Below are 14,096 nucleotides of genomic sequence, written 5' to 3'. Positions count from 1 at the left end.
GACTTTCTGGCTGTCGAGCACACAGAGCACTGCATGTGGAATTAGTTGTGACTGTCACTTCTCTGAGACCAAGCTTGAGTTTTATACCTCATTTAGAGCTGTTAGCTGCCTTGGGCTCTGAGGATCTGTCATATGTCCTAGATGCAGTGGCAGTCCTAACTTTATGGATCTAAAGCAACCAGCCTTTGACAGGGTGACATTTGAAAATTTTGAGGGCAAGTTATCCACCTCCTTAAGAGATTCTTAAACACTTGATTTGGTTAATGACTCAGGTTTTGCTAAAGGGAATGGAAATTTGGTTAAATCATCCAGGCTTTGTCCTACCCTGCTATTCTTGCTTAGTGGCCCAGAGGAAGGAGGTGTCTTGGGATGGGTGTTGAACCAGCTGATGGGATGTGACCCACCACAAATCTCTGCTGAAACAATGACCCCATAAGTACATATCTCAGATAACACTCCTTGCTGGAATGGTCCACAGGATTCCTCTGTTGTAGACAGGACTTTTAAGCTTTAAAAGAAACTGTACAATTTTGCAAGATTCCTTCAGCTTTCTAAGTTGACTGAAATGTGAAGCTCTTCTGGCCATGAGGTGCTCTGCAAACTGGAGGAGCTGTTCTTCTAGTCAGCTTCAGGTGAGGAAAGTCCCAAAGTAACCTGCCTCATGGCAGGGCACTGTGTCTGATGCTGCACTGAGGGTTAATGTGCCGCTCAGATTCTCTTTTGCATAGCCCCTAAAATGTATTTCTCATTCTTCCCTTCCTCCCTCCCCCTTTTTATTTATTTTTTTTTTTGCCTATAATTGTTTTGGAAAAAACAAAACAGACACTAAGAAAAACAAAAAGAAGTGTAAAGCTGTTCTTCATGCAGGCCACGTTTATACCATCTGTTCTGTATCTATTTAAACTCTGTTGGGAGAAAGCAGAGGTGCCCCTGAATTTCAGCTATGCTTCAAATGAATCCCATTGGACTTCCTGTTTTGGAGACTAATCCTTGCTAAGCAGAGGACCTCTGAGAAGAAAAATTTTTTAAGTCCCAGGAGCGAGCAGACATGGTTGGTGTTTGCTGGAAAGAGCAGAGGGAGCAGTGGCAGTCCTTGCAGCAAGGCATTTTCCCTGTGCTTTGAAACCAGCAGGCTGGTGCAGCACAGGGCAGCAGCAGGAGGGCAGGACTGGCTGCACACACGGATTCTCTCGGGTGCTTCTTGACAGCTTCCCAATGTGTATTTTGAGCTGCTTGCAGTTGGTATCCATTTAAATTACTTCAGCTACAATATCCCCGATTGCTCCAAAGACATTGCAAGTGAGCTGTAACCTAAAGCAGACATGAAAAGCCCATCCCACAGGGCCTGTCTTTGCACAATCCTCATTATCAAAGGTTTCTGTATTACTATGGGAGGTAGGGAGGAGTGAGGATGGTTGGATGGTTGGGGTGTGGTTTTCTTTTTTTGGTGAAGGCAAATAAACTTTGACAGGTGTTAAAACAAAAAGGCAGAATAAAAATACTGAACAGTCCTTATGTCAGCTGAAGTGTCCTCAGCACAACTTTGAAGTGAGAGCTAGTTATCTATCTCAGTGCCAGCTTTGAAGATGTGTTTCTCTATTCACATACTTAGTGTGTTAATTAAAACAAGAGCAGAATGAAGGCTTGTCTCTTATTTTGAGAATAGTTGCACCAGAAACTGGAAGGTTGAGTTTAGCCTCCGGCATGCAGGTATTACGTGGCTCTCCTAGAGCTCTGTCTCTGCTCCTTGTTTTACACTCTATTTTACATGGTCCCTTGCCTTCCCTAGGCTCCCTCCCCAGTACTCATTAATTATATTTTAGCTAAATAAGCAGACTGGCAGTGTTCAGTGGCTGTGAACTAAAGTTCTTGATGTGTTTCAGAGGCAAGAACACATATCATTTGGTTTTATATAACTTACCCCTTTTTTTCTTGTCAAGGGCCAATCAGCCTCTATAGATACAGGACCTGCTGGGTCACCATGTCAAAACCTTGCCAAATATTTAATTTATAAGTGTGAAATCAAAGTGCTGGATAAATCAGAATGTCTGGAGAAGCATTCTTTGCTTGCTGTGTCTGCCCTAGAAGGATGTTTCAAATACTGCTCAGTTTCTAACCACTGCCCTCTCTCTGCCCCTGTTTTTATACATGGTACTTTTGTAGGTCAACCTCTGTAGTCTCGTCTTTTGTATAGGTGGAAACGCTGCTGTGATGAAAATGATTCAGACACATTTGCTATGATTAAAATTCTTAAAAATTATTTTCAACAGACTAGTGTGTGCTTTTTTTAAACTAGAAGAAGTAAAATTGGCTGGGACATTCACTCATCGGTTCCACTGAGAGCTTTAATAGAGTTGCGCAGTAATTAAGAAAGACTGAGGTCCTCAGCCAAGTTTCAGATGGGTGGAGGTGACATTCAAGTGGTCCATCAGAAAGCCACTATAGCAAGCTTGTGAGAGAGAGGGACAAAAATGGTTTGCACTCCCCTTCTTTCTCTGGCCAGCTCTACCTTTTCAAGTTTGGTACAGCTTTGGTCTTGGCTTAGGTGCAAATCTCTGTCCTTTGGGGCAGGAGCTGTTGTGATATTTCCCTATGAAGATTCTGTGATGCCTGAGTGCACATGTGCTGGTGCACACTCATGTCTATGCTCATGTGTGTAGATCTAGATGCTCTCTTACCTCCTTAACTTATATACATCCTTACAAATACGGAATTAATGAATGTAAATCCAGTGACTTCAGAGGACCTCTGAGGAATTGTAACACCTAGAGTGAAGACCAACAGAATCAGATAACTTTTTATGTTCAACAATCTCTGAAGTTTCAAGTCCGTGTTATTCTGCACAGAAGTGCAGTTTATTTTCTTTGTAAATATTCCATTTTATAAAGCCTGATTTCCTATGGAAATTAGACATACCCCCACATACTCTGCATGTGTGTGTCCCTTTCCACTGACCTGTCAAGCCAAATTTAATGCAGTGATACCTATCAAAAAGATAATTACATTTCTGTTTTGATAATGTGTAAGTAGAAGAGTAGAGGGAAGAGAAAGATTGTGTTAGTCCCAAATATTTGAAAAAGCTGCAGTGTGTACTTGAATCTCATTATAAAGACCATGTGGGGGATGACCCCCAATAAAAGACTCAAGCAGCAGAAAAACTCAAATTGAAACTTGCAGTGAACAGTGAGACAGCGCAGGAAATTAAGTTTTATATTTGCTTCTTTTAATGCAATTAATTTTCTTTTGAAATGCAGCCTCTTCTAGAATTTTATACATATATTTTAGTCTTGAGTGATGAATTTAAGTGGCAATGGTTGCCAATATATAGCCCAAGGCAAGTGGAGTTTTGCAGTCACCAGAAGCTGTATCTCTTCATTAGTGGAGTCATAACACACAGCTTTCATGACATCACTTTAAACAACTAAGTAATTTCACTGAGATGAGGACAGATACCAATTGGCAGAACTACAGAGGCACATCATCAAAAGGAAATGCCTGTAATGATGTGTCTGAGTGAATTTTAGTATCAAAAGGAAGGCAAAAACCATACAGTGCTCTGTCGTTTATGATAGCATAGTAGATATGGTTGGTTTAGCAGGGATGAACTAGGAGTGTAAATTAGGTTAGGTGAGGTAACGTTCTATTACTTGAATCAATAAACAGGAAATTAATGAATTATTGTACCCACAAGCTCCCCTTCTTCAAGGCTGTAATAAGAGTATCCAACATCAAAATTAGGTACAGGTGACTTAGTTATGCTACTTGGAATACTGAGAGAGTAAGACAGATACAATCTATGGAGGAGAGGAAATTTTGTTGAAGGCCAGGAGAGATTTTAGCCAAACAGAATAGGTAGAGAGTGTGCAAGATGCAATTTCACTAGTGAAAAATTAAAGTGGTTAAGGGAGAAGAGGCCTGAGGGAGACTTATAATTTGGCATGAAATATGGATATTCAGTAGATAGCAGTCAAACAGATGAAGAAATTTCAGGATCCAGTGCAGCTCTTAATTCCAAAGCCACATGGAAATATTCTCAAATAACAATGAATTTTTTCCCCTGTGCCATCAACAGGCAAGCATATTGGGCATTTCCAGTGTCTTTAAACCAAATAATGCCAAATAGGCCTTCTGAGTAAAGCTTGAGATATGGACATTTGGTATTTTCAGTTGTGTAAGTCCCATATAAGGCAGATTTGTCTGAACACTTGATACATAGCTTCACTGAGGTAAAGCCTTTCGTATGCCATTGAGCTATCCAGATAGCTTAAAGAGTGCTGAGCAGTGAAAACACATCTGGGGAAGGAGGAAAATAAAAAGAAAGGGAAGGGAAGGGAAGGGAAGGGAAGGGAAGGGAAGGGAAGGGAAGGGAAGGGAAGGGAAGGGAAGGGAAGGGAAGGGAAGGGAAGGGAAGGGAAAAAGGAAGGGAAGGGAAGGGAAGGGAAAAAGGAAGGGAAGGGAAGGGAAGGGAAGGGAAGGGAAGGGAAGGGAAGGGAAGGGAAGGGAAGGGAAGGGAAGGGAAGGGAAGGGAAGGGAAGGGAAGGGAAGGGAAGGGAAGGGAAGGGAAGGGAAGGGAAGGGAAGGGAAGGGAAGGGAAAAAGGAAGGGAAGGGAAAAAGGAAGGGAAGGGAAGGGAAGGGAAGGGAAGGGAAGGGAAGGGAAGGGAAGGGAAGGGAAGGGAAGGGAAGGGAAGGGAAGGGAAGGGAAGGGAAGGGAAGGGAAAAAGGAAGGGAAGGGAAGGGAAGGGAAGGGAAGGGAAGGGAAGGGAAGGGAAGGGAAGGGAAGGGAAGGGAAGGGAAGGGAAGGGAAGGGAAGGGAAGGGAAGGGAAGGGAAGGGAAGGGAAGGGAAGGGAAGGGAAGGGAAGGGAAGGGAAGGGAAGGGAAGGGAAGAAGGACAGACTAGGCTTACCTACGGGTTGAATAACCACTAGGAGATGCAGACTCCCCTGAACCCTTCACTTGTGTCTGTCCCAGACTGCAATGCTGGGATCAAGAGCTGCATCTCCAGTGTGAGAGTTACATATGTCACTGAGCAAAGCGCGAGCATCTGGCAGCCGTAACCCTGTTGGTGTAACAGGCAGGTTTGCCCTGCTGAGCTTGTCTTTTGGTGGAATGTGCCTCTATTTCTCTGAGTACAAAAGGAAAGCAAAATAGGTCCAGTTGTAGTGATTCTGCCGCTGGGCTTCCTCTCCATTGCCAGTGCAGGAAGGTGGGAGGAGGCTTCCTACAAGAAATGGAGTGAGGCAACAGCTGCACACAAAGGTATGAAAAATGTTGTTTCATCAAAACCACCTATTTCCTACCAGCTGAAGGCATTATAAAAGATTGCTGGTAGCTGAAGTCTTACACAGGAAGACAGGTTAAATTATCACAGTGTTCTTCATGGCCTCCCAGGCAATGAATCAGTGAAGCAGTGAAGTGGGTTGTTGCTTTCACTGTGGAGGAATTCATCACAGTAGCCAAATTAATGACTGCTTTTCAGAAGTTTCTCCTGGTATCTGAAGGACTGATTTGCTGTCTGCTGTTTGTTATCTGTGGCAGTTTTAAATTTCACTGAGGTGAGTATATTGCTTGTGTGTTCAATGCCTGAATACAGCCTTCCTAACCTTGATGATGTCCATTGCTTTGCTTTCTTCCTTCACTGGGCTTAATGATGATATCACAACAATTTACCTAGCTAAGAGCCAGTTCTTCATTTCGCCTTGTGGCTACATTAGAGTGATTGCCTCTGCTCCTTCAAATGGGCACGCTTGCATGTTGACCTTGGGGTAGGAGCAGTAAGGCTGTAGTGTTTCACTGGTATTTTAGGTGCTCTCTTGTTTGAAGATGTAGCACAGGGCTCTTGATGGCACTAGGGAAGGGGAACGAAGCAAATAGGTTGGAGGAATGGATGCAAATGAGCTTATGAAGCCCTGACTGGAAGGCACAGAACTGACTGGCTGATTTGCACATGCCCTGAACTGGGCTTAGATTATTACCAGCACTATCCTGCCCTGGGGCTCTCACTTGCATTTTTTTTTTCCTCTCTGTGCTTCTCCCACCTGCCTCAAGCTGAAAACTGTGGAGCTACAGTCGGAAGGCTGCCAGGACAGGGGCTGCCTGCAAAATGCAGTGGGTCAAATTAATCCTTCAGGAAACCTTACTGAGAAGAAGGGTGTTGGTTGTGTTCCCTGGCATGGCTGAAAAATATATTAGCAGAATAAATACAGTGGCATGACTCACAAAGTATATTCAGCGATTTTCACTCTGACACTATCTTTTACCCAAATATCAAGCCTTCTAACTCATACAAATTAATTTGAGTCTTCCATCAGCTTTGTATACAGCTTTTGCTGCTGAGGCATCTGGATCATGGTCTTATCTTCAAGTCTTTTGTGTCCAGGACAAACCAGAATCCCTAGACTTCAACAAATGAGGTGTCTCCTTCACTCAGTGACCCCCAGCTCTCCATCCTACCTGTATTTGAGAAGAACTACAAGACAAAATCAACCCAAACAACCCAACCAAAAATGTGGAGGCTGTAATTTAGGACATATTCAGGGGAATCAAAACACACAAATAAGTAAACAAACCAGTGTTTTCATCCACTTCTGCCCTGGTTAGAAAGCCAGGACAATTGCCTGTGCCAGGCAAGCAGCTCCCAAGATGCTGTTCAGCTCAACAACCCAATTAATGTGTCTCCAGCCTAATTAGTCGGTCAGAGGTGCAGATGAGCACTTTAATTGCACCAATGTATCACCACTTTTGACCAATCCCAGTCATACCTATACAAGGAGAACAATGCAACTTGCGCAGATTTTTGTGGTGACTCTACTAGGAAGGTGGATAAATCATGGAGGCCTCATTCTGCCACCCCTGTGCTCACAGAGTGAGAAGCTTTGTCAGGAGAGGGGTTTGAAGCACCAGGGCTAACAGCGAGTGAAATACTCTCAGCATGAGCGAGTGTTCCTGAACAGCAGATTAACGCACTGAGCCAAGCACTTATCTGAAATTGTTTCTTCTACTTACACCCTGACATTTTTGTCTCCAATTATGTTTGTTTGGTTTGCTTTTCCTTTTTTCTCTGTGTGTATTCAAATGCTGATGAGAGGATTCTACACAGAGACCAAGGAACGGTAAAGTCTGAGTAGCCCACTAAAAAAAAAGCTTGAGTGGGGTTCAGCTGTTAAATCTATATGCTTTAACTATTATTGTCTTCGTCTGGGTTTGAAGTACTAATGTACCTAGGCAAGAAAAACAAATTTACAATGGCTTAGTTAGAAGTTCCTTCTCCAGGAAGAGCTAGAATAAGCAAAACATAACCTGAAACAATGCCAGATTCCCTTGGAACTTATTGAAAGGGATTTTATTGAAGTCAAAACATTTGTGTTCTATTAAATTAAAGCAGATCCCATTTGGCCATGGGCAGATGCTCAGTCCCAAAGCTGCATTGCAGAGGTGGAGTGCTGGCACCCCAGCAGGACCAAATTCACTTGTGTGATCACTGGTTTTACAGAGGCTGCTGATATGGCATCTCTATGTTAGTCCCCCACCACACCATCCAAGGAGGGCTCTTGTTTATCTTTCTTCCCAGCACTGGGAAATCCTGTGTCTGCTGGCAGTGTGCTTGGACAAAAGGAGCTGGGCTGAAGTGCTGGAGTTTGCTACAGCTGAAGCAAAGGGAGGGTGCAGACAACGGCTGGTGCAGTAGCCCCTCTGTCAGGGTCCCTCTTCACCCTCTAGCCCCACAGCAGCTGGATTGGTTAGAAGGAAAGTAGGAAACTAGGCAGTAGGTGTTTTCCTTTGGTTGACAATCTGTCACTTTTTTTTTTTTTTTTTGCCTATGTTAAAAGCCTCAAAAGTTTTGAGGGGAGTGTTAAAATTTCCACTTCCTCTGCCAGCCTGTTTGGAGGTGGAGAGGTCGCTTTGTTAGTGTGTGTGGGCACCTGAACACTGCAGGGCAGCTAAGAGTAGCACTGTTTCCTGACCTTGCTGATAAACATGTGGCATTTTTCATAGGCATAAAATTGAATGGAGCAACTTGCTGGTGACACTGAGCATTCTCTGAGATGCCTGATGACATGCTCACACGCTTCTGGAGATGGTAATCAGTGATGCTAAGGGCAGCAAAAATATTTCCCTCTAAGGTTAGATGGGTGTTGGTGTCTCTTTATGGGCAGAGAGGTTCAGCTGCTGGGGACACCTACACACGTCTGCCACACAGGATCAGACCCTGGAGAGCTGCCAGGTGAGCATGATTTCCACCTTGTTTTCAAAGTGCCCCATACTTTGACTTTTGCAGGAGTGAGGCATACCTGTAGCATCAGGACATGTGGATGAAACTGAGAATCAGGCCCAATGGTCTAATGATCCCTCCCACCTTTGGTAAGGTTCTATAATGCTGCATCTTTGAGATGCAGCATGGCATTCTTGTGCAAACCTGAAAGAAAACCCACCACTACCAACCTTCCATATTGCACCTCCTGTAGACCTTGTGCAGCAATTATCTTAAAATACTTTTAAAAAAATATGATCAGGTGCTATTTTTAAATTAAGTCTCTGACCTTGATCACTTGAGAATACATGGCTGAATTAAAAATGAACTGTGTAAAACTTATTTAAAATATTACCCTGCATTTCAGAATATGGCTTATATGAGAACTGCATATATATTCAAAATTGAATTGTATATTAATATATCAACATCAAAACTGTATATTAATGTAATTAGAATCACCATTTCATTGCTTTAGAAATTATTTAACAGTTGACAAGTTCAAAGGCAAATGAAAGTGAAAATTTCAAACAAACATGGTTTTGTCCTTTACTTTGGTAATGTAGTAATCAGTGTTAGTAAACTGTTTCTCTTTTATGCTTTTATTGTCATAGTCAAACAGGAAGTATGATAGAGGTATCATGTCAGAATTGGGCAAATTTGCTAATAACATGTATTCCTTGAAAATTTGTGAAATAATAATAAAAATGCTGCCACAATTAGATGTTTTTTCACGTTTATACAAAATCTGTGTGTAAATTCAGAAATAGTGCAAGCTGAAGCATATTTTATAAATGTCCATGTGTATAAATAGACATTTATATATGTGCATGTGCATATATACATGTGTGTTTATCTTTAATGATACATATATTTTAAAATTTCACATGGCATTGCTTTAGAAGTCTCAGCAGCACAGAATGGTTTTTGTGATGTTGTAGAAGACTCACAGGGAAAAGCTTGCAAAATCCTTTCATCTAAAATAATGACAGAATTATCATAGATTCACAGAATGGTTTGGGTTGGGAGGGACCTTAAAGAACATCTCATTCCAACCCACCTGCTATGGGCAGGAACACCTCCCACTAGACCCAGTTGCTCAGAGACCATATAAGGTTGGAGATTTTACTCTTCAGTGCATGTCACCTCAACATGGAGCTTTTCAGTTTTGCAAGAAGTATTCTGTCTCTGCTCTTTTACCCTTTCATGCATGCACACATATGGATGTACCTTCTCACAAGAGGTGACTCCAAATTACTGAATAGATGTACTCCAATGTTAAAAGAGCATCCCCTGGTCTCTTTCATCTTGGAAACATTTTCATGTGAGTGTCCTGTGCAAATTGATCTATATAATGCACTGATATAATATATGCATGTGAAAATCTGGATGAATGCTTCATAACAAAGCTGGATGAACATCACCATAGACCAGATATTGCCTGTGAGTACTCCACTGTGTTTTCAACCATCCTTTTTTTGCTCAGCAGGAAATTATTCAGAGGTATCTCAAAGGCACAAGTGTGGTGAACTGTGGGTCAGTAGAGATTCATATGATTCATATGATCCATATATCTCTTTACTGAGAGATTGTATGGATATGCTTTCTTTTTCCTGATCAATTTTTTTTTTTTTACAAAAAAATGCATTTGTTGTTACTGCACTCTTAAGATGATTACTTTTGCTTCTATTCCTTTAACAAATTTTTGAGGGACACAAGCACAGTTAGATGCTCCTGATCTCATTATGCATTTAACAGAGTGTCCTGGCTCAGGAAGACAGGATTAATTTTTGCAGTGGCCAGGAGGGGCTATGGCTGGTACCTGGAGGTTGTTTTGTACCACCTCAGGTCATTTTCCAGGGATGGGGGAAGGGGTCCTTTCTGGGTTGGTGTAGCATGGTGGAGGGAGAGGTTGGGTATTGTTAGGGATGAGAACTCATGTGCAAATCCTTTGTTTTTTGCACAACTTTTTTATTAATATTATTGCTGTTATTGTTTGTTTTCATATGTCATTGCTGCTTCCAGTAAATTGTTCTTTTCTCAGTTCACAGTCTTTACTTTTTGTGGCTCCAATTCTCCTCTCCATCCTGCCACAGGGGAAGGGGAAGAGGGAGGAGTGAGTGAGTGAAGGGCATGTAGTTTGGAGCGTCTCAGTGGGAGAACTAAACTGGGTAGTACCATTTCTAAACCATGACACAGAGCAACCAGGATAATTTCCACTGCCAGTTACATGCAAGTGACAGTATTGCACATTTCTGTTGTTCTATTGGTTAATGGAACCTTCCTCTTTAGCTACAACACTTGGAATTTTTTTTCCTCTAGCTGCTTCAAAGTACAAGTGCTACTAGAGCTTTTCACACTTACAGCCCATAACCCCTCAAGAACTCTGGAAACACTGCAGAGGAATAATTGGTGTGCCCAGGTTAGTTGCATTACTTGTAGCTGGGACCTGAAAATATGCAAAATGTTCTGTGGGAGACATTGTACTGGGGTCTTAACAAGTAAAAGAAATTAGACTGTAGAGTTTGAAGACAGGGAGGTTGCTGGAAAAAAGGCCCTGCAGTAAGTGCATTATGCACGCAAATCATTACTTATGCTTGTAACCTAAACTGAATTTCTGGGATTTCTTACACTATAGCAAGTTGTGTATCATATCTTTCTCTATCCTTTCTGTGGGTCTTCAATTTTTTTCCCCTTCACCTGCAGTGTGGCAGTCCATTTTTCTATGCTTATGGTTGCCATCTCATGCAAGAAGAAAGTAAATAATTTCCAGGGTAATCTTGTATAGAGGACCAGGCATAAGCTGATAAGCGTGTTTTGTTCTCAAGCATTCTGGCTGTTGCAAGAGGAAAGGTTAGTGGAAGAGAGGGTGCTGTGGAGATGGAGCAGCACTGTTCTCAGCCAACTTCCTTTTCTGCCTTGAGGCTTGTGCTCATCGTGCCTGCACCAACTCCCCCTCAGCCCAACTCACCTCCTGGAGGGCTCTGAAGGGCTGTCTGTGCATGCACAAATAATTAATGTGAATGGTGTGAAAAACCTATTTTGCATAAGAGATGTGCACCAGATAAACTAGAAAAGGAAGTGGATCAGTCCCTTTCTATCTTTCGCTCTTCCCCAGTCTTGGACTATCCATGGTGGCAGGACCAACATGGGATCTAAGGACTGGTGACCTTTCTCCGTCTCTTCTCTCTTTTCTGTCTTTATTTCTGTCCTCCCTTACTTTGTCTTGGCAAAGTGCAGCTATCATATTACACCCTGTGTGGTTTAACCCCACCAGCTGGAGCTGCACTGCCTGTTGTAGCAGTAGGCACTCAAACTTTGCTCCTTCTGTAGCCTGCACAGAGGAGTCCTGCTTTTGTCCATCCAGAAAGTTCAAGGATCAGGCAGCACCTCTCACATTCCTTGCTTGTAAATTGTCCAGGAGAAATAGTGTTTACCTCTGGGTTAAAGAACTGATCTTACAATGCTGTCTGCAGATGGGATGGATTGCAAAAGTAAGCTGGATGTATAAAATAAAAGATGCCCCTTTGGCCTTTCAAAACAACAGAGAAGCTGCCACCTAGAAGCCATCAGGGATGTGTACCTTTCACCCCTGATCTGAAACCAAGGACAGGTATTCTCCTATTGGCTTTTCTGTGAGATGACTTTCTGTATATTGATTTTATGACCTTTCAATTGCTGTCTCTCAAGTCTTCTGCATTGAGAGCATTATGAGGATCAGCTGTATGGTTGGAGCTTGGAAAATATTTATATTTTTGGTTCTTTCTGAGTCAGATGGGTTCACAAAATCCTTGGGGCTAAATGATGATATAATTTCTCACCTCTGTACTTCACAGGTCAAATTATTGCAGCTGCTCAGAGAATTGGAAGAATTCAGAGCAGAGAATTAGCCTTTAGCATCCATTTCTGCTCTTAGTGAAGTTAAGGGGAAATTCTTTCAGGATCAGACCTGTTCGTGCACATTTGCTCATGCTGAAACCTGTGGCTGTATGCAGCTTTGTTGAATTCTGCCCCTAAAAATAGATATCTTTGCAGAAACAAGGGGCTTGCTTTGTTCACATTTATTCCTTTATCCCTGACTGATTGTTTCTGTCTGTCAGCAGCAAAAAAGCCTCATTGTTTTGGTACTCCAACTGGGACACGTTAAATGGATCCTGTTTTCAGAAACTGCTGAGACTCCAAGCCTTTGAGATATCAACCCATTAGAGTGTTTCACCCTGGATAGCCCAAAGTGGTGGCAGTTGCACCTTCCATTAGTAATATCTGCTTTCATTGCAATTTTTTGCAACTTAATGATTTAAAGCCCACCTAGTCTGTGATTGTTGGGGAGAAGAGACAGTAGATTGCTCATCAGATACTCACCTTGGCATTTTGTAGAAAACACTGCCACTTTTTAGCCAAGTGATCTCTCACTTTTGTTCATTCTCATCCTTCTGACCGTTTATTCTCCATTCACCAGGCTCACAAACAACCTCATTTTTCACACCTACTTCTTCATTTGTTGACATTTTGGGCTCCTGCCCATTGCTCTCCCTCAGCAGCAAGCTCATTCACATTCCATATTCAAAACCCACAACATGATTCATTGAACACCAAAGTGCTTTTGCTTTGCACTGTTTGTCTGAGACTGACCTGAAGGATGACATTATAAATGAGCTCTTACATCTGAATTGCTTTGTCCTGATTAGCAAAGTCAGGAGAAAATGGCAAGGAGCTTTTTGGGCTTGAGTGGGATCAGCTGCTTCTCCAAAATTTCTCTACTCATTGATCTTTGCTTCCCTCTGTTGCATGGAGTGTGCCAGTTTCAGTTGTTAGGCTCCTGATGGAGATTTTTGAAAAGGACCGTTTGTTACAGATGACTTTCACAAAAAAACCCAAAAAACAACTCCCAAACCAAACCAAACCAAACCAAACCAAACCAAACCAAACCAACAAACCAAACAAAACTCTCCAACCAAATTCTAAACCAACAGAATAGAAGTGACATTCAATTTGAAAAGAGGAGGAAGAACTGGACATTTGAAATGTTGTAAGCCATGAGAAAGCATCAACTTTAATTTTTCTGATTTGAGGGGTTTCAGACTCAGTGCATTTAGAAGATCATTAAAATTTACAGGAATATTCACTCCTCAATAGGAGAATTCAACTGAGGAATGTAATAGTATTTTCTAAATTCTTTGTTGGTCAATCAGACCAACATTCGAAATCGAGATATGTGACTAATTCTGATGCATGTTACTCAAAGAGAAGAGCCAAAGATCACTCTTATTTTTGTCATCCAAAGATAAATGTGAAAATATTGCCCCAATGAGCTGTCTGTTTTGCCATATTTACTCAGCTTTCTCTTAATTTCAATTGTATTCTGTGTCCATGCCATCGAAATCTCAGTCCTGACCATTGACTACTGCTGATGTCAACATCAAGATTCACAGAGCTGCAAAATACTACTCTGAGGGCTAAGTCTTTGAGGCATAATTAGTCTCAGCAGACATCTCGATAGAGATTATTAAGTGCTTTATTACACACAGTAATTATTGTTGTCATGCAGAACATCTCAGCTTGTGACATAAAAGAGGTACTTTTTCAGAGTAATATTAAGGAAATATGAGTTGAAATTTGAGATCTAGAAGAAAACCATTCTTTAAAATGATCAGAGTAGGTTGTGAGCTTTCCTTGCACCTGTTATTTTTCACTGATATGAATGAAACTCTGGAGTAATACAACTGACTGATGAAGAATAAAGTTTATTTTCTGTTATAGAAAGAAGTTTAAGATAGAAGTGGAGGTGGCAAATGAATATAAACGTAGGTGAAATACACTGTTGTAAGTTGGGACTCTTTTGGTTT

The sequence above is a fragment of the Taeniopygia guttata genome, chromosome 2 (genome assembly GCF_048771995.1).
Source record: "Taeniopygia guttata chromosome 2, bTaeGut7.mat, whole genome shotgun sequence".
In the NCBI taxonomy this organism is placed as follows: Eukaryota; Metazoa; Chordata; class Aves; order Passeriformes; family Estrildidae; genus Taeniopygia; species Taeniopygia guttata.
Note: the sequence above shows the minus strand (reverse complement) of the source record.